Source organism: Dreissena polymorpha, chromosome 7, assembly GCF_020536995.1.
Source record: "Dreissena polymorpha isolate Duluth1 chromosome 7, UMN_Dpol_1.0, whole genome shotgun sequence".
In the NCBI taxonomy this organism is placed as follows: domain Eukaryota; kingdom Metazoa; phylum Mollusca; class Bivalvia; order Myida; family Dreissenidae; genus Dreissena; species Dreissena polymorpha.
The window spans coordinates 68,496,014-68,516,163 of record NC_068361.1 but is presented as its reverse complement, the minus strand read 5'-3'; the positions used below and the strand labels follow the sequence as shown (position 1 = coordinate 68,516,163).

Genomic DNA, 20,150 nt, shown 5'->3' with positions numbered 1-20,150 from the left:
TTTGCCCCTGGCAAGTAAAAGTTGGGTTCGAGCAAGTTATTTTATAATCTAGTTGTCCGCCCGGAAAAGTGCAAAAAAGAACAATGAGCATCTAATTTAGACTTTAATTAGACTTTAATTGGTGTAATCATTTTGTTAAATGTTCAAAAATAAAAAAGGTTTTGTGGTGTATCATTTTGGTTTATTAAAAAATATGAGGTTTACAATTGATTGGTAAACTGAACATGCACTTCAACAATTAAACTCCTAGTATAGCTCTAAGGGGCTTTTCTATGGGTATATATATATATATATATATATATATATATATATATATATATATATATATATATATATATATATATTTTCAGATTGGGTAAAATGGTGGGTCAAACGTCCATTTTACGGCCGTATTGTTGGGTCTTTAGTCGATTGTCGGGTCCCAAAGTCGATTATCGGGCACTTGGACCCGACAGTTGAAGACCCACTTAAAAAAAGGCTGCTTAACATACTCATGACTATTTTTAAATTCAAATTTGCATGTGTAATTTTACTCGAATTGTCGGGCCTATATCTCCCATTAGCACACATTAGGTCAAACTCCACACAGCAGTTACTTCCCTTGGGCATTCGCCAATCATTAATGTCTTTTTCTAGAATAAGGGAGGCCACTGCGTATGAGATTGACCAACCTCGGCGCAGTGATTTACCGGGAACCAGCATAGCAACGAACGACAACTCGGCGCCCGACAACTCTGTAATATAAATTGCCAATTTTCGCGGTTAAACTTAAAAAGGTAAGTGGCGATAATATTTATTAGGTTTATTTATATTTTTGGTTATTAAAATTATTCTGCAAATGACTGAATTTAAACTGAAACTGCAACCAATAATAAGGACACAGTTTCTGAAACGTTTGCTGACAATGAAAACATATTTCAAACATGTAAAGCCGTGGCACGAATTTAGGTGACAACCTTGTTACCGCAAACAAACAAATGTAACCTATAATCTGCATTTAATGCAGATATAGTGACATTCATGAAAGCAAGCATGATTGTAGCATCAGATCATTTCCATGCGATACAAGTTCAATATATGTTTTAGGCTGACTGCAATGGTTAGACTGGGGAAATAAATTATAAAAGAACAGAATCTTTAACCACACAAGACAGTTGGACTAGCCTTAGTGGTACAGTCATGTTACTATTACCGGATCAGTAGCGTAATAAAGTTGTTCTGGGGAAAAGCAATAAATGGTTTAAGACTTCTTTTACATCAGTTTGATAAGGTTTCCAGACAAACGCTCCCACAAACAATCGCTCCTACGCTAAATTAGTTCTGGCTTCAATAACTTTAAAATTCGCTTTCTATGAATTTTGAATGGCGCAACATTAAAGTTATGGACCAACCCCAGTAGGAAAGTCAACCAGGAATATACGAAAAGTTGACAGTTAACAAAGACCGCTCCAAAACAGCTTGTAAAAGCAGTTATTGGCCCAAATCAGCTACTTTATGTCTTTATTGGAAAGATTGACATTTTTCACATTTAACTGATATGTTTTTTTACAAAATACTATCTTAAACATTTAACATTTATCTTTTCTGCTCTAACATATAGACCAGTTGACGAGTGAAGTCACGCGCACCTGCAAATATTACACTCCGCCCACTGGTTGGCAAAAAGAGGTGAAATTCATATAAGCGCTTATAGAGAAAGTTGAAATAATAATCGTTTTTATTGATAATCATGCACTATATCAAATATAATTTTACTAACTATGTCTGAATTAAACATAAGCGTGCAAGGAAATGCATTTTTGGAACGATTATATTGTTGTTATTATTTGTTTTTACTATAAACGAAATCTGGAGTGGAACACAATATACGAGCACGGTATGCAGTTACCATAAAAATCTCTACTTGGCACATCTTCGCGACCATTTTTTAGATAAAAAATTCTCTGATATTGAAATTTTTTCAGAATAAAACAAATTTAATGAACGAACAAAAATAAGGATGTAAACAAACAGCAAATAGATCGACTTTATGTACGCAACATATAGTAACTGATTTGAACATGCCTGTAAAAACTTGCCTTGTTACACATTAAATAAATTCTCTTGATAAATGTAATTGTTTTTATTTAATTATTCACACCAATTTTGACACTCTTTGTTTCAGCGTTTTTAACCCGGTGTTTTATTGCACTTTTGTTCATCATAAAGCGATTATCTCGTTATGATCGGATACTGTCCAAACAATTACAAAGAACACATGGTGTGATAAATCCAGGGACCTATTCTTGGCCACTGCATAAACCACATGTGGCATACAAGTGTCTGGTCATTAAACATCATTTATGATACCTCCATGTCATCTCTTGGCATATTGAGCGATCATCTAAGCAAAATTGTAAAGCCAAAATACGAAACAGTTGCTTTAATAAAATATTTGAACATATTAAAAAATGAAGATATTTGTCCGAAATGGATTAACAGGAATTAGTGTATGTATATATTAGCCTGTTTAATCATAATAATAGAGTGTTAATAACTATAAATTAAAAATATTGTGCAATTTCATTGCTACACAATTAACGTATTTAACGAGTACCGGCAAATGTAAACTCGGCTATTCATGTTAAGATTGTACGTTTCTGTAGTGTATGAAATGACATGAAAACAAGCAAACAACAAAAGGGTAAAAAATACTTGCGTAAAATAAATTAATATATAGATATATTTATCATAAAATGCTAGATTGTTATCACTCCTTACCACCAGTAAAGAGAGTGCATGCAAAGACAGTTTAATTTGCTTAATATGCAGTTCTTGTTTTTCATATGTATGCTAAACTTTATGATATTGTCATTCGATGGAAACGAAACGGTAATTCATTCCATGTAAAATAAAATTACTACAATGTTTATTAATTGTAATGTATTCCGCTTTTAGGGCTTCGTTTTATAATTGATTAAATGCCCCTCTTGCACCTTCGTTCGCTTATGAACAATAACAATATCTGCACCACTTATAATTATAATCAAATTAATGTATGTGTTATTATCTTTGAAATATAATTTACCAAAATCTTACAATCACAAAAAATATGAAAGAATATTTATTGTTTTGTTTTGTTGGATTGCCAGTTTTTAGTCTGATGTATTAATATTATTAATATGTATTTTTATACAGAGGTAATTATATTTATGAAAATACATTTATTGGTACTAAATATTATATTTTTGCACTATTATTTAAGAGTTTTTATGTTTATTTCGGATTTTTGTATCGTTTTATTGACTAAACAAACGACATGTATACATGTTTTACGTTACTGTAACCAGTGTTTTTTGCCAACCAGCCAGTGCGCATGCGCGGAAAATCCCGAATGTAAACAATAACATTCAACTGGTCTATCGAGAAAAACAGTGACGTGACACACATGATTGAAATGCGAATCTCCCGAGATTTCACGGTCATATGATGTTATTTCTATTTTTAGTAACAAACCATGTGCTCAATTGTTTACAAATTCAGAAAGACATTTCCCGTTTTTTTTTTATAATTATTCTTGCTTGTTTTGTAAACAAATTGTAGTGTAAATACAAAATCAATGTACAAAATATTCAAAATTACCAAATTCACTTTGAAATCAGTGTTTAAATCCACCAGACGTAACTTGTTAATCACAAATAATAGATTTCAGAAAACGAAAGTAATGTTTACAATTCCAGCAAAAAATGTCAAGGTCGATCCGAAAGTATCCAAATGAAAACTCGTCACATGACAAAGCGACAATGGTGCAAAATTATGACTTTCAGGCTGATGAGAGTTATTTTCATCTATTGTAAGATGCATTTGAAACATTTGAATCTTAAAATATGCCCCGATGCAGTAATTTATATTCATTCACCAATATATGAAGGAATGTATCCAAGAAAACATACTGTCTTTGATTTATAGCGTGACATAAATCTGTCACCACTCTGGTTGACTTTCGATACAGGGTTGACTTCAGCGTACAGATATGTCAATACTATATAAACTGTACGCTGAAGTTTCTTTAGCTAACGCTAAATTTGACAGGGCGGACATTCGCTCCTACAATGTTTTGATAGGGCGGACAGTAGCTCCTATATTATTTTGCCAACTCGGACAATCGCTTCTACATTATTTTGTCAACCCGGACAGTCGCTCCTACATTATTTTTATTCAACGGCAAAAACGTTCTATATGCCTATCAAAGACTTACACCTATAATTAACCGACAATTAATTTTGCCAACTTGTTGACAGTTAGCCAATTCAAAACATTACATTTCCTACATTACATTTATTGGAATACATGTAAGTGCCATTTTGCGAATGGGATAAACATAAAAACCGCAAATATGTTGTTCTTAATTTCATTTGTTTTTATGATATGACATTTATATGACATTTATAAACATATATATACACAAAATACACAAACGAAAAAACATCCAAACAAAAGGTCTTTTGTGTCTGTCAGTGGCTCACCGTCTTCTTTCTTACGCGTTTTATCACCGATTATATTTATATAATAGCAAAGAATTAAATTGTTATATATTGATAGAATGTTATACCAGAAAAATTATACATTGAAGACGAAATTCATAAAATGCAACATGCAGGCAAATTCGACTGTACAGACATGTTCGATTTACTGCATAACCATCATATGGTTGACTTAGACATGTGCTTCTTTGAGTACGAGTGACCCTCTAAGCATAGCACAGACTGACTGCGTTTGTTTGTTAGAAGTTCCATGTTGGTAGTAAATTATTGGCGTAATATTGACATTACAATATATACATATTGTTTTCACAGATTGCTAAATTACATTTAAAGAATCGACCAACTGTAACATAGTTTCTTAATAAGTAAATTGATTTATTAAAATCACATTGATCCGCTCATGTTAAATTGGCTTTCTGTTAACAAGTTGGCAAATTTAATTGTCTGTTAATTATAGATGTTAGCCGGGTTGGCAAAATAATGTTGGAGCGACTGTCCGCCTTGTCAAATCCAAAATGTATTTGTGTTACCTTTTTTTCGCCGCAGAATTCATGCATTAACGGATCAGTTGTAGCTATAACGGATCACATGATCAAAACCACTCAAGGAGGGGGGCATTTAACATATTATTTAAACTGTCGAAACATGAACTTGTTGTTTACAAGGACCAAGTTATATTGCCAGTTATAAATAATATTCATGTTTTTGTTATTGTTATTGATTGTTTTCTATATGTGATCTTGTATTCTTGTGTGAAATATCTGATGAAAATCCTAAATAGATCAGAAAGATATGGGCGTGTTAAAAACCATGAAATTATTTGAATCATATATAATCATCGATATTAAACATGGATCATAAATAAAACTATAAGATTGATGTCATTTATTGTAAGAATCAACAAGATTTTCATATATTTTAATATAATATATTAGCAATACGCATATTATCACGCTTGATCTGTTATTGTCCTTATTCTTTATTTCATTTAAGGTGCTGCAAAATCTTTAAACACGAATCAAAACTGAAATGGACTTTTGCAGGCAGGACTACTAAATGGCCTTAAAATTAATGCTTAAACTTCTTGCTTGCCAACATAGTTATACTAGCATGTGGCCGCGAACAATGTTTAACCTCGATTTGGAAACGAGACAGAAATCAACAAAATTGTATATAAATGTCAGCAAAACATACCGAAATGTTTGACAAAGAGTCTTTCCCATTACGACTCAATCAGTGCGTTTTAAAGAACAGACCTTGAAGATGCTATATATTAAATATCATCTAAAATATCAACTATTTATCGCAATGCGCAGTCTGTAATTTACTGATGTTTAGGAACCAAAAGTTAGGTAATGTCCGGTTATATGATCATATGCTAAAAATGAAGTATGCTTTCTGCTTTCTGTGCATTGATTTTTTTAATCCAAAATGTTTTGGGCCTGCCCAGCTAGCTGAGTTGATGGCTCAGTTGATAGAGCGCCAGACTGTCAATTTTTAGGTTTGAATCTGGGGGTAGGATAAAGTTTCTTCATAGAGATTGGTTCCCGAACATTGTAACATTGTATTTGTAGGTCATTCTTCCCCAACCTCTGAATCAAGTTGGGAAGAAGTGGGTCACTTGTGGTTGGCTAATACTGGTCACAAGAAGTAGGAAAGCTGGTTCATGTCCTGACCACTTGCAAAATGACCTTAATTTGGGTTCAAGAAGGCATTAAACCTGATCAATCTAAATTCAACCAAATTCTTTTGCCCAAAGGTCAGAGTTTCAAATACATTCCAACACAACAGCTGTTGGCAGTCACCTCGATTATTGATTATAAAGCCCCGTCCAGTTCGATTGTCAGCGGCTAGCAGTCAATAGTATGGTCGTTTCAATAACATTGCCAACAACGATCATTTGTCTAAACTGTTTTCAATTTTCTAAAGATTGACTGTTTCCAAAACACAATTTAATATTAATCTTAAAGAACTGGACCAACGTTATTCCTTCTTCTGTTTGAGATTTTGCAGAACTTCTCCCTAAAGTGACTAGTCTTTATGACATTAAGTGAGTAATAAGGCCTTTCAAAATTTCATTCTCTACAGTTATTTGATTAATCATTAAATATTATGAAAATTTAAATATCATTTATGTTAGATATAGAGCCATGTATTAATCTTGCATGATTTTCATGTCTGATAGATGTTTCACTCAACAGTTTGTTTATGCAGAAATAAAACAAGTAACTGATTTTTATGCCCCCCTTCAAAGAAGAGGGGGTATATTGCTTTGCACATGTCGGTCTGTCGGTCCGTCCACCAGGTGGTTTCCGGATGATAACTCAAGAACGCTTGGGCCTAGGATCTGTGCAAGTGGAAGTCAAGTTCTTAAACCTTTGCATGCTGGGAAATTTGTCGTCTGCTAAAATGTTGTCTGCTGAATTTCTCAAATTAGCGTTTTCTTTGAATTTTTTCAAAGAATACTATAAGAATAGCAAACAGTTTGGATCCTGATGAGACGCCACATTCTGTGGCGTCTCATCTGGATCCAAACTGTTTGCAAAGGCCTTCAAAATTCGGTTCCAGCACTGAAAGAGTTAAGAAAATCCCTGGAGTTGGTACTGTGCATCATTTAAGATTCCTCTTTGTAGCCTTGACCTTAAGTCATTTAATCTTGTTTGTTAATTTCAATTTCAGCTGGCACTACATGTTTTTGCCTTTATATGTTTGAACAAATAAAATGGGCATCAAATCCTTTAAGCAAACAAACAATTGACTCTGGGATACGGCCTTACCTTTCAAAAGGGGAAAATACCATGTGACGGGCACTTTTGGGGAAAAATTGCAATAAATTGTCATAAACCGAAGGTTAATTACATGTAATAACCATTATTTGCTCCACTTAAAAGCTGTAGCTTTTTATATGGCTTTCCCCTACCACAAGTGATTGGAGCTATACTGCAATCACTGTGTCTGTCTGTCCCACATGGGTTTATGAATAAAATAAAACATTTCAAGTTTCAAATGCTTAACTGTTCCCTGGAATTGTTCAGGAAAAATGCCTTGTAATTTGTTTAGCAGTCACATAAACAACCAAGCTATGTAATATGGAATTTTTACACCCATTATTGCTGCTTCTTCCTGTATTTGCGCGATGATTATCTGAGATATTAACTCTATGATTCTGTATTCTCAAATCTTTTCTATAAAGAAGGAATGTAGTTGACAATTGTTAATAGTTTTATTTGATCGTTCGTCAAAAAGTTGTAATTCTGTTACTCTTGTATCTTCAATGCAATTGAGTAATTAAATAGCAATTAAATTGAATGCGTTTTAATTCCCTTTTATTATTGTTTAACTTGAGTAACAATGCTATGACGTTAAATTTTATTTACACTTAAATGTATTATGAATATTGCTGGGCCAAGTGTGAGGTTGAGCGCTCTATAACCAGGTTTAAACCCCCAATGCTTTGCATTGACCGTTCCAAGGCGGTGACCCCAGCTTTATTCATATTTTGTGTTTATGTTGGTTTGTATTGTGCTGTATTGTGCTGTTTTGTACTGTTTGGGCAATCGGTCACTTGCCTTAAATAAAGGACCTACTAATTGTTTTTAATGAAAATTCAATACTGCTCCAGCAGCTGGAGTTTCACTTCTTTATATTGTATTATTTTTTAACCGATTTTTTTTCAAAACTTTCCCTCTGTGTCATCTGTAAAAGACTAAGATTAATATTTCTTTGCCAAAATACAGAGGAAATTTTTAATGGAATATTGATTGTTGCTTTAAAGCTTTTATGATAATCAGTAACAGAAGCAGTAACATTCAGCCATAATTATGTATCCACACGGCTATAAACTAATACCAAGCTTCCCATTCCCCTTCTCTTCAGATACTTCCTTTCTTTCAAAGGGAAACAGTGGTGGTAAACAGATGATATTGCAATATTGCAATACTTCTTCCTCTGCCAAAATACATGTTATAAACATTGTTGGGCCTCTTATCAGTTATAAAATTGTAGGGTCCCATATAAGAAATAAACATGTTGACACTAATTTTCAGATTTCATATAAGTCATATTGTTGAGTCTCATATATGAAATACTGTTGGGTCCCATATAAGTAATATTGTGGGGTCCCATATAAGGTATATTGTCAGGTACCATATAAGAAATATTGCTGGGTCCTATATAAGAAGTATTGTTGGGTCCCGTATAAGAAACATTGTTGGGTCCCATATTTAAGAAATTTTGCAAGAAATATTGTCAGGTACCATATTATATAAGAAATATTGTTGGGTCCTATATAAGAAGTATTGTTGGGTCCCATATAAGAAACATTGTTGGGTCCCATATATAAAAAGTATTGTAAGAAATATTGTTTGATCTCATATAAGAAACATTGTTGGGTCCCATATACGTAAAAAGCATCGTTGGGTCCAACATAAAAGATACAAGTTGACATTCTAGGGTCCCTTATAATTTAATTAACATTAAATGTATAATTAACACTTTAGGTATCCATATAAGTAATGAAAATTGTTGGGCCTGGCCCTTTATTAGAAGTAGACATGTTTACACTTAATGACTAATGTTGAGACCCATATAATTAAAATGTATTGCTAGTAGACTGAACTGCAATTTTCTAACACTGGTTTCAGTGACACACATTCACTGTGCAGATTTCTACTAAATATGTGTTGTTTTAATCTCAAAATTAGTCTTGAGGGTTAATTGACACACCCATTAAATTATTTCCTTATAACCATATGGTATCCGTTGTTAATTCGAATGTTATTTATCATTTTGCCGTTCATCGTAATTTCTTTTCTGCTTGCCACCATCTTGGACGATGACGTAAATACAGGCATGCTCAATCACTATACATTGACCACTGCCAGTATCCTCCGCAATATAGACAATCCCAGAATCGATAATAAGGGCGCCGCCATATTGGCTATTACGTATTTTTGAGTAGTGACTTAATGGACTTTCCTACATTAATAGATAGTGACATCTACAATTATTTTGTGCTGAAAATGAACACACAAAAACCATACCTATGCTTATTTGCTCAAAGAGACATTCAGACAGGAGAGGAGCTTCTTTATGACTATAGTGTGTCTGATCTACCATGGAAGGTTAGTTATATCATATACATCATATTTAATAAATAGATGATGCCATTATCATGAAGAAGCACACATGAATGGATGTCAAACTACTAACATAACTTTTGTCATCAAACAGCTTATGGCTTTTCGCTAACATAATTGTATCCTCAAAAACAGCTGTTAACCCTTTGCATGCTGGGAAATGTGTCTCCTGCTCTAATTCATCTGCTGAATTTCAAAAATTAGCATTTTCTTCGAGTTTTTTTCATAGAATATTATTAGAATAGCAAACAGTTTGGATCCTGATGAGACGCCACATTCTTATTTTTTCCCTGTAACAAAAAGGAAAGAGCATTTATACATTTGTATTTGGTATCTAGCGTCTCTAATTGGTCCACTATCAGGATTGTTTAAATAATGCCCCTTTGGTTAAAATTTGCTCCTTCCTTGGAGATCACATCTTTTACAAAAATTAATGAGCTATCAGATTCATCTTATGTTCCAAGTTAATCAACCCCACAAATCAATAAGAGTTCAGCAATCTTTATTATAGCTGTTGAGCAATATTGGGCTTTTTTATGTCCCCCACTATAGTAGTGGGGGACATATTGTTTTTGCCCTGTCTGTTGGTCTGTTGGTTGGTTGGTTGGTCTGCTGGTTGGTTTGCGCCAACTTTTACATTTTGCAATAACTTTTGCTATATTGAAGATAGCAACTTCATATTTGGCATGCATGTGTATCTCATGAAGCTGCACATTTTGAGTGGTGAAGGGTCAAGGTCATCCTTCAAGGTCAAACGTCATATAGGGGGACATTGTGTTTCACAAACACATCTTGTTGGACCTTTTGTTTAGTCTTGTGTTATCTGGTACCTTTTATAAAATCAATATTAAGTTACTTTTGCAATAATTTGTAGGAAAAGAAAGCCAATGGTATGTTTAGTTCACAGTTTTTAATGGATGTAATGATACTTTGAATGGTAATATTGGGAAGTAAGTAGGTAAATATTCTTGTTTAAATTGTCTAATTATTGAGTAAGCCAATCTTGTGAAATACAATTTAGCAGAACGTTCAAAGAAAATAAGTTTTTATGGCCAACTTCGCATCATGGTTGTCAGTTTTTTTCAAGGCTGATAAATAGTTATGATAATTTCAATACTGTCAAAAGTATGCAAATGATAGTTGGCACACATATTCATGTACATCTCTTAGGAAAAAAGCAACATAACTTTAAGCGGGTATATTCGATTTTTAAATGCGTTAAATTGTAATATATTGAAACAAATATGCTATAATAACACGCAATATGCAAGAAAAATGATACATTTAAGACGAATTTCATAAAATGCAGCAAATGCAAACTTGCGCACCAAGCTGATTGTGACGAAGATAATTCGTACATATTTTCCTACAATAACCGATGCATTCGTCTTTTAAGTAAGTGTTCGTGTGTCGTATGAATCAATATCGCTGCAGGAATTTAAAATGAACCGTTAAACTAAATTTAGATTCACATCTTACATGCATGATATACATGCTGGCGAATTCGGCTGTACAGGCTTTTTCGATTTCAATTTTAAATATTCTGCTTATTTCGCATTTTCCGACAAATGCTCTTCTTTACTTGTATTTTAGTTTATTTTGAAATATATGTATAATAAGTTTTTTGCACATTTTATATTAATTAATAAATATTTGACAAGATCGTATATACCCGCTTTAAATGGTCTGCCACCTAGGGCAAACATGTATATGATACTTGAATTATCCAGTGAATGGCAAAATCAAATTCAAAGGTATCATTACAGCCTGCTTGTTAAGATTTAATTTTCATGTTAGTTTGCATCTTTTCATTTTTAGCTCATCTATTTTTTGAAAAAAAATTATGAGCTATTGTCATCACCTTGGCGTAGGCGTCCGATTAAGTTTTGCATTTACAGGGGTTTTTCTGTCTATTTTGGGAAAAGGAGTCTGACCAAATTGGGAATTTTTTATCGACACAATTGGCCATTTGGGGAAATTTTGCTTCGATTAAACAGCTCATTTGGGAAAAAATAGTGAATATATCATGCTTAAATAATTCAGTAGTTTAACAAATAAATTTGTTTTTATTTGTTATTTTGTCTTCTTTATATAAACAGATGCAATATTGGGCGTGTTCAACGTTTATTCAAGTACTGCATTTTTGTTTATTAGTTACAGTTACACTCTGAGATAAGAACTGAACAGTCAAAACCTTATAGCAGATATTTTTTACCAAAACAAACACTGGTTAGTCACACAAGTTATAAGACACTTCATTCTTTAAAGAAAAAAAAAAATTTTTTTTTTGGAAGTTGGGACTTTTTTTAAATATTTTGGTTTGGGATCGGGTCCGTTTGCTTTGGGAGTGCCTCCGTTTTCCGGAGGCGCAGACAGTGCTGAAAACCCCCTGATTTAGGTCCACTTTACTCATTAAGTATCAATGCTTTTGCATTCAAACTTGGTACACTTACTAACTATCAAGAGGGGACTGGGCAGGCAAAGTTAGATAACTCTGGCGTGCATTTTGACAGAATTATGTGCCCTTTTTATACTTAGAAAATTGAAAATTTGGTTAAGTTTTGTGTTTAGGTCCACTTTATTCCGTAAGTATCAAAGCTATTGCTTTCATACTTGCAACACTTATTAACTATCATAAGGGGACTGTGCAGGCAAAGTCATGCAACTCTGACTGGCATTCTGACGGAATTATGGGCCCTTTATACTTAGAAAATTGAAGATTTGGTTATGTGAATTTTGTGTTTAGATCCATTTTACTTCTAAAGTATCAAGGTTATTGATTCTAAACTTCAAATACTTTCATGCTATCATGAGGGTACTGTACCTGGCAAGTTGAATTTTACCTTGACCTTTGAATGACCTTGACTCTCAAGGTCAAATTATTTAATTTTGCTAAAATTGCCATAACATCTTTATTTATGATTAGATTTAACTGATAATTTGACAAAACAACTCTTAACTGACATACCACAATAGACTCCCCCCACCTTATAAATGACCACCACACCCTTACACTATACCCCCCTCCCCCCCCCCCCCACCACCACCCAGCCCATTTTATTTTTTATGTTCCCATTCACTATAGTGGGGGACATATGGATTTTCCCCTGTTGGTCTGTTTCTGCCAACTTTAACATTTTGCAATCACTTTTGCTATATTGAAGAAAGCTACTTCATATTTGGCATGTATGTGTTTTTCATGGAGCTGCACATTTTGAGTGGTACTTTCTGATAATGGGTTAAAATGAAAGTGAATATCTGTTAACAGTTGCACTGCATAAGCATGAAACAAATTGCCTGGATTATTTCATTTATTTTTCTTACACATACTGCTCTGATAGGGAATACATGTTATAAACATGACTTGCGAGTTTTTCACACCTTTATTGACATTACACAACAGATTAACACCAATGAGCTGTCGAAAGTCGTTTAACCTCTATGCCATTAAAATCTGTTAAATGGACGAATAAAGCAATTAAGCTGTGATCTTCGCCATCTTTGTACCAGATTGCAGAATTTCCAATTTCAGATTTCCAGTTTGCGAAGTCATTTTTGCCAATTCCCAATGGGCAGAATATTTATTTATTAGGTTGTTTACGATGTATCCTTGTTTGAAGCTTTATTATTGCAATATTTCTGCCTAAATACATGTAATAAGAATTGTTGGGCCTCTTACAAGTAATAAACATCGTAGGGTCCCATATAAGAAATAAACATGTTTACACTAATTTTCGGGTCTCATATAAGTAATATTGTTGGGTCCCATATAAGAAATACTGTTGAGTCCCATATAAGAAGTATTATAAGAAATATTGTTGGGTCCTATATTAGAAGTATTGTTGGGTCCCATATACGAAACATTGTTGGGTCCCATGTATAATAAGCATTGTAAGAAATATTGTCAGGTACCATATAAGAAATATTGTTGGGTCCTATAAGAAGTATTGCTGGGTCCCATTTTAGAAACGGGTTTTTTACCTTCTATAACAGACGCCGAACTAGGCTGTTTGTTTCCCCTTTCTGGTCAAAAAAATTCCACCTAAAAAAAAATATATATTTATTTTTAGCTCCATCTGGCCAGCGGGGCTTATGTCATGGTCCTGTGTCCGTCGTGTGTCCATGCGTGCGTTAACTTTTTCTTTAAACATCTTCTTCTTCTTCTTTTTACAGTTTTGAGCACGAACAGTCCGTTTTTTCACGATTTAAAACGGCCGTTTTTGTAAATATTCACGGACATGAAAGGATTGTGAATTGGCCGTGTCAAAATTGTGAAATGTCCGTCCATGGCCAATCGCAAAGAAGGAAAAAAAGCCCTGAATCCACAACGAATACAATGACACAATACAACATAAAGCTAATTATGGCATGTTCACAGACATTCAAATATTTTGCAGAAATGCATTTGCCGTTGTTATACATTTTTATACACGTATAATATGTACGTAAAAACGACACCCTTCTATTACTCATCATATTAAGGGTTGCGGCATGTGGATATTGTCTTTAACATCTTGAATGGCAAAAAGGGATTTTTGTCCGTTAAATGAAGGATTTTTTTGGCTGTTTTAAAGAATTTGAAGTATTATAAAATTGTTTATAAGTTTTTGTCACAGTGTATATGGGTTCCTCTACCCCTCCAGTGCACATATTACTCCTCGTCAAATTTTTCTTGGTCATACGTGCACTGTTTGGGTAGAGGAACCAATATACACTGTAAACAAAAAACTATAACTTATGATATACATAACAGCAAAACTTCAGTTGTATGTCCAATATACTTTTCTGTAGATTTCAGTAAGACCCACCAATGGATAATAATATCAAGGCCCAACTGTTGACTATATACTTATATATATGTGGCGCGTTTCTGAAAAAGGCCCCTTTTGTGTGAACGTCAAATAACGGAGAAATGACGTTGTGAAGATATGCATTATTTTCCGACGTTTAAAAATTATTTTAGACAAACATCACACAAATTTAATCACTATGCTAATTCATTTAATTTAGAACGTGTAACAATACAAATTGGCCATATTACATGTATAGTAGTAAACAACGGACAAAACTTCTTGCAAAATTATATCGTCAAAATAGTTGCATTGATATAAAAACATTTTTAGAGTTCACACAGCATCTCTTCAAAATTATAGGTTTGAACAAGTTTTCATTTGATCATATAAAACGTGTACATTATCTGAATAGGAAAAGAACGAACTTTAAGAACATTTTAAAAACTCAATTTATTTTTGTCACATTCATATGGCCTTTTTTTCTGAACCATGTCACGTAAACATAATAGCAAAACCTTCTGTTATCCAAGCCAATATATATTTTCTATAGATTTCAGCAAGACCCACCAATGGATAATAGACATACAAGACCCCACTGTTGACATTATATGTTTACAGTCATTGAGGCAACTGTTGAAGACACCCACAGTCTAGAATCTATACAGGAGTCAGAGCCTCTCATGATACAACATGCCAGTGTTGACTGTGCTGATCATATGCAATCTACAGGTTTCACTTTGGTTCTTTCAGAGTCCATGTCAACTGCTGACAGTGAAGAGCCAGGCAGTCTGACCCATGATAGGAGGGAGCCAAGTGAAGAGCCAGCCAGTCTGACCCATGATAGGAGGGAGCCAAGTGAAGAGCCAGCCAGTCTGACCCATGGTATTTCTATTATCTGTTGGGCCTCTTACAAGTAATAAACATCGTAGGGTCCCATATAAGAAATAAACATGTTTACACTAATTTTCGGGTCTCATATAAGTAATATTGTTGGGTCCCATATAAGAAATACTGTTGAGTCTCATATAAGAAGTATTGTAAGAAATATTGTCTGGTACCATATAAGACATTCTTCAAAAGTTCCAAGGTTACTTTGTCATGGCGATTTGCCAATCATTGGTTCAGCATTTCTTACTTGCTGTCAATATACCTTGAGCGACCATTGCAGTCCTTTTGTTTACTTTAGTCTTTGATACATAGATTTGTTATTTTATATTAAACTTTGCTGTTAAATCAAGAAATTGTTGTGTTGTTTTATATGTATGTATTTTTTATTTTACAAACTGGTACAATCGTTCACAATTACTTCTAAAGTCTAGTTGTGCAAATATGGGATTGCTTAAGCCATTTAAGAATTATGGTCTTTGTTTCATATCCCTGTACAGATGAGATATTGTGACCTGAAGGTTTCTTTATTATGGCACAATATTTATTTAGACTTTCAGCAATTATACTACATTCTCTTCCAGTTTAATGGCATACATACATACATGTATACTTCGGCTTTTATACAGAAATAAGTAATTATGTTGAATTTGCTTGCCATCAATTTGTGAATAAATTATAATAAAAACTTTTATGGAGACCTTTGATTTTGGCAGCTTTTGTATGACAGAAAATGGTTATCTGTGAGAACCCAATAATTGATTTTAAATTGTTAGACCCAATTGTTATATTTAACATAAATTTTGGCATATATACAGGAAGTAGCTATTTTCAAAATGGCGGATCATGTAAATACCAAACCACGTGTTGGCTTTTTCAGAATTAAACATTACAAAATTTTTGACTCTGTAAATGCATGGTGTGATTACAAGAATTTGGAGCACCATAATGACTACAACTATACAGATAAAAGCTTTCTTGTGTACATCTTTTCTGTAGAAGATGCAAAACAAATTTGTTAAATTGGCAGCAAACTGGAATGATGACTGCATATTTGTGAATATAATCAAGAATTAACATGCTTTATAGATTCTTGACATGACTCATGGTGAACTAAAATTGCTTGCAAAGCATCTGGGACATGATGTGAAGACCCACAAGGAATATTATCAGTTGTCTTCCAGTACCATGGAACTCTCAAAGGTATATATTTCATTAATAAAAATCTTTTAAATTTTCCATACACAGATATTTGAAAAACTAAATGCTATATTGTAACTAAGAGGGCTAAAAGAAAGAATAATTTAACAGGCAGCCACAGTAAGACCATATCTGATGTTGACTTTGACTAGTATGCTTTGCATTAATGGCTTTTTATGCCCCCTGGATCGAATGAACGGGGGTATATTGTTTTTGGCTTGTCTTTCTTTGTATGTGTGTGCGTGTCAAGGTGTGTGTGTGTGTACAAAACTTTTACCAAAACTTAAACGTTTGATCATAACTTTTGAAATATTGAAAACAGCAACTTGATATTTGGATTACATGCGTATCTCATGGACCTGCACATTTTGAGTGGTGAAAGGTCAATGTCATCCTTCAAGGTCAAAGGTCAAATAAAAAAAAGCGGCACAGTAGGGGCATTGTGTTTCTTACAAACACATCTCTTGTTGTGAGTGTGTTTTGTGCTACAACCAATGTCCATGCCAAGGTGGAAACTCTCCAGTTCATGTTATTGTTGTTTTGTCTATTTAGCCCTCATTGTCATACTGTTTAGTGTTGTCTGCTAATTTGTTGCCATTGTTGACTATTTTATATTATTGTGGCTTTTCTTCATTTATTCAATGGGAATTTTGGTCACTGACCAGCTTTTCATTAATTAAGTTCTTTTACCGAAATGGTATCAAAAAATGCAATATCTAAAGGCAGTACATCACACAAGCTAGCATTAATATAAAGCGTAATTATACCCACTTACCTATGTGTAATGGGGGCTATATAAAAGTCACTTTGTCGGTCTGTCCCGAAATTTCATCCGATCTTCACCAAACTTGGTCACAAGTTGTATCTAGATGATGTCTAGGTCAAGTTTTGAATATGGGTCATGCCTGGTAAAAAAACTAGGTCACAAGGTCACTTAGTGCTTTTAAACACAAAGTTTGTCTGGACCATAACTATTTCATTTATTGTTAGATTTTTAATTGACTTGGTTTTGATTTGTTCACCATCATGGGACCGTGTGTCGCGCGAAAGAATTGCGTCGATATCTCCAAGAACTTAGATCAAGGTCACTTTTGGAGTTCAAGGGTATGGCTTGTCCGGGCCATAACTTTTGTCATTCATTGTGAGATTTTAAAATCATTTGGAACATTTGTTAACCATCATTGGAGGGTGTGTCGCGCAAAGAATTTCATCTTGTCCGGGCAATAACTGTGTTGTTCTTTTGAGATTTTAAAATCAGTTGGAACATTTCACCATCATTGGAAGGTGTGTTGTGCGAAAGAATTACGTCGATATCTCCAAGGTCAAGGTCACACTTTGAGTTCAAATGTCAAAAATGGCCATAAATGAGCTTTTCTGGGCCATAACTATGTAGTTCATTGTGAGATTTAAAAATCATTGGCACATTTGTTCACTGTCATATGACTTGTGTGTCACGTGAAAGAGTTACGTCAATATCTCGAAGGTCAAGGTCACACTTTGTTCAAAGGTAAAAGAAGGCCATAACTATGTTGTTCATTGTGAGATTTTAAAATCATGTGTTCACCGTTATGGATGGTGTGTGGCAGGAAAGAATTATGTCGATATCTCCAAGGTCAAGGTCATGCTTTAAGTTCAAAGGTCAAAATGGCCATAAATGATAATGGCATAATAATTCTTAAAAATAGCCATTAATTAGATTCTCTTGTGTGGATGGGGCACGTGGGGGTATAGGTCACGTCTGTGACAAAGCTCTAGTTTCTTTAAGTGTTGTGGCAGATAATTGAGATTATATTATTTGTAGGGCTGTGTAATTTACAAATATGGTACTGTGCAGACTTTCACAAGCTGTCAACAAAATAGCATATGGCAACGTTTGTGTTCAATTATATTGATATTGAAATAAAAAGTGAGGTCAGGGAACTATGGATTGCTACTGTTGTTATGATGGAAGTATGTTGACACTGGAATATATGGTCTTCTTGAAATTTTATAGGTTGCCCTGATGTTGTATGCTGTTGAAAATGGTTAAAGTCAATGAGTGGAAGGGAAGGCAGATGAAGGACATAGTAGTAGAAGGTTTGATTATAAGAATTTTATTAATATAATTCATTTTACTGAATTGGGATGGAGAAATTTTTGTACTTTCTCTCCTATGGCTGTCAGTAAATTCGACCTGAATGATCATTCTTCAGAACAAAACAGAGCGCTTGAGAACAGACAAACGATTTGTAAACATTGTTTGAAAGGCGGGGCCCTTGTTTTGGCCACCGTTAATTCAATAAGTCTAAATTTACGTGGTAAAATAGGCAAACCTATTTTATGTGCCTTGAAAATTGTTTATCCTCTTAAAGAAATGCTAATGCAACAAAATACTTTTTAACAACCTTGAAGTATTGAAAATATTTACCTGTCGTATCAAGAGTGACTTCTGGTTATTTTTTTCTAAATAGTTATTTCTAAAATAAAAAATCATTTTTTACAGATTTACCTCTTCCAATTGAAGACGAAGATGGCCATCAAGAAGGTAAAATAGTTATTATACCATGATAGATCATTGGCCACTGTTCATTCTGTATTATGAAAGTGGTCCATACAGAGTCATGTTATGGTAGCCCATTAAAAAAAAAAGGGAGTATAGGAATACCTTTAGATTTGGACACCTTATGAAATAGTTATATGCTCAATTAGACATTTCTGTTTCTGAGTTATTTTAATGATGATTTAAAGGATAAAAACTTACTTGCAAGTATGAAGATTTTCTGATTTAAATTGTAAGCAGGTCTTATAACATATTTTAGTGGGGGATATGTGTGTTGTTATTTTGTGTACATCTCATACCTTATACCGAAAAGCATAAAAAAAACACGTTTAGAAGTGCTTTTGGAAAACAAAACATTTCCTTTGGTATTTCTATTATCATATAATAAAGGCCCACCTATTGATGATAAAGACATGACCCAACTGTAGACTATATATTCTAGTACAATTTTCTGTTGTCCAAGCCAATATATATTTATGCCACCCTTCGAAGAAGAGGGGGTATTTTGCTTTGCACATGTCGGCGGTCGGTCTGTCGGTCGGTTCGTCCACCAGGTGGTTTCCGATGATAACTCAAGAACGCTTGGGCTAGGATCATGAAACTTCATAGGTACATTGATCATGACTTGCAGATGACCCCTATTGATTTTGAGGTCACTAGGTCAAAGGTCAAGGTCACAGTGACCCGAAATAGTAAAATGGTTTCGGGATGATAACTCAAGAACGCATACGCCTAGGATCATGAAACTTCATGGGTAGATTGATCATGACTCGCAGATGACCCCTATAGATTTTGAGGTCAAAGGTCAAGGTCACGGTGACACAAAATAGTAAAATGGTGTTCCGGATGAAACTCAAGAACGCATACGGCTAGGATCATGAAAACGTCATGGGTAGATTGATCATTACTCGCAGATGACCCCTATTGATTTTGAGGGGTCACCGGTCAAAGGTCAAGGGTCACGGTGACCCGAAATAGTTTCAAAAATTTCGGTTTCGGATGATAACTCAACGAAGCATATGCCTAGGTCATGAAACTCTAGGTAGATTGATCATGACGCGCAGATGACCCC

General features: G+C 34.0%; 1 long non-coding RNA gene across 1 annotated transcript; it reads left to right on the top strand.

Annotated features, from left to right (window-relative positions):
• The first annotated feature begins 351 nt into the window (after positions 1 to 351).
• On the top strand, positions 352 to 19,063 carry LOC127837142 (uncharacterized). Its single transcript, XR_008029131.1, has 5 exons — positions 352 to 776; positions 15,205 to 15,336; positions 16,429 to 16,542; positions 18,533 to 18,615; positions 19,022 to 19,063. It is a non-coding gene; the product is annotated as an uncharacterized LOC127837142 (long non-coding RNA).
• Positions 19,064 to 20,150: the final 1,087 nt, after the last annotated feature.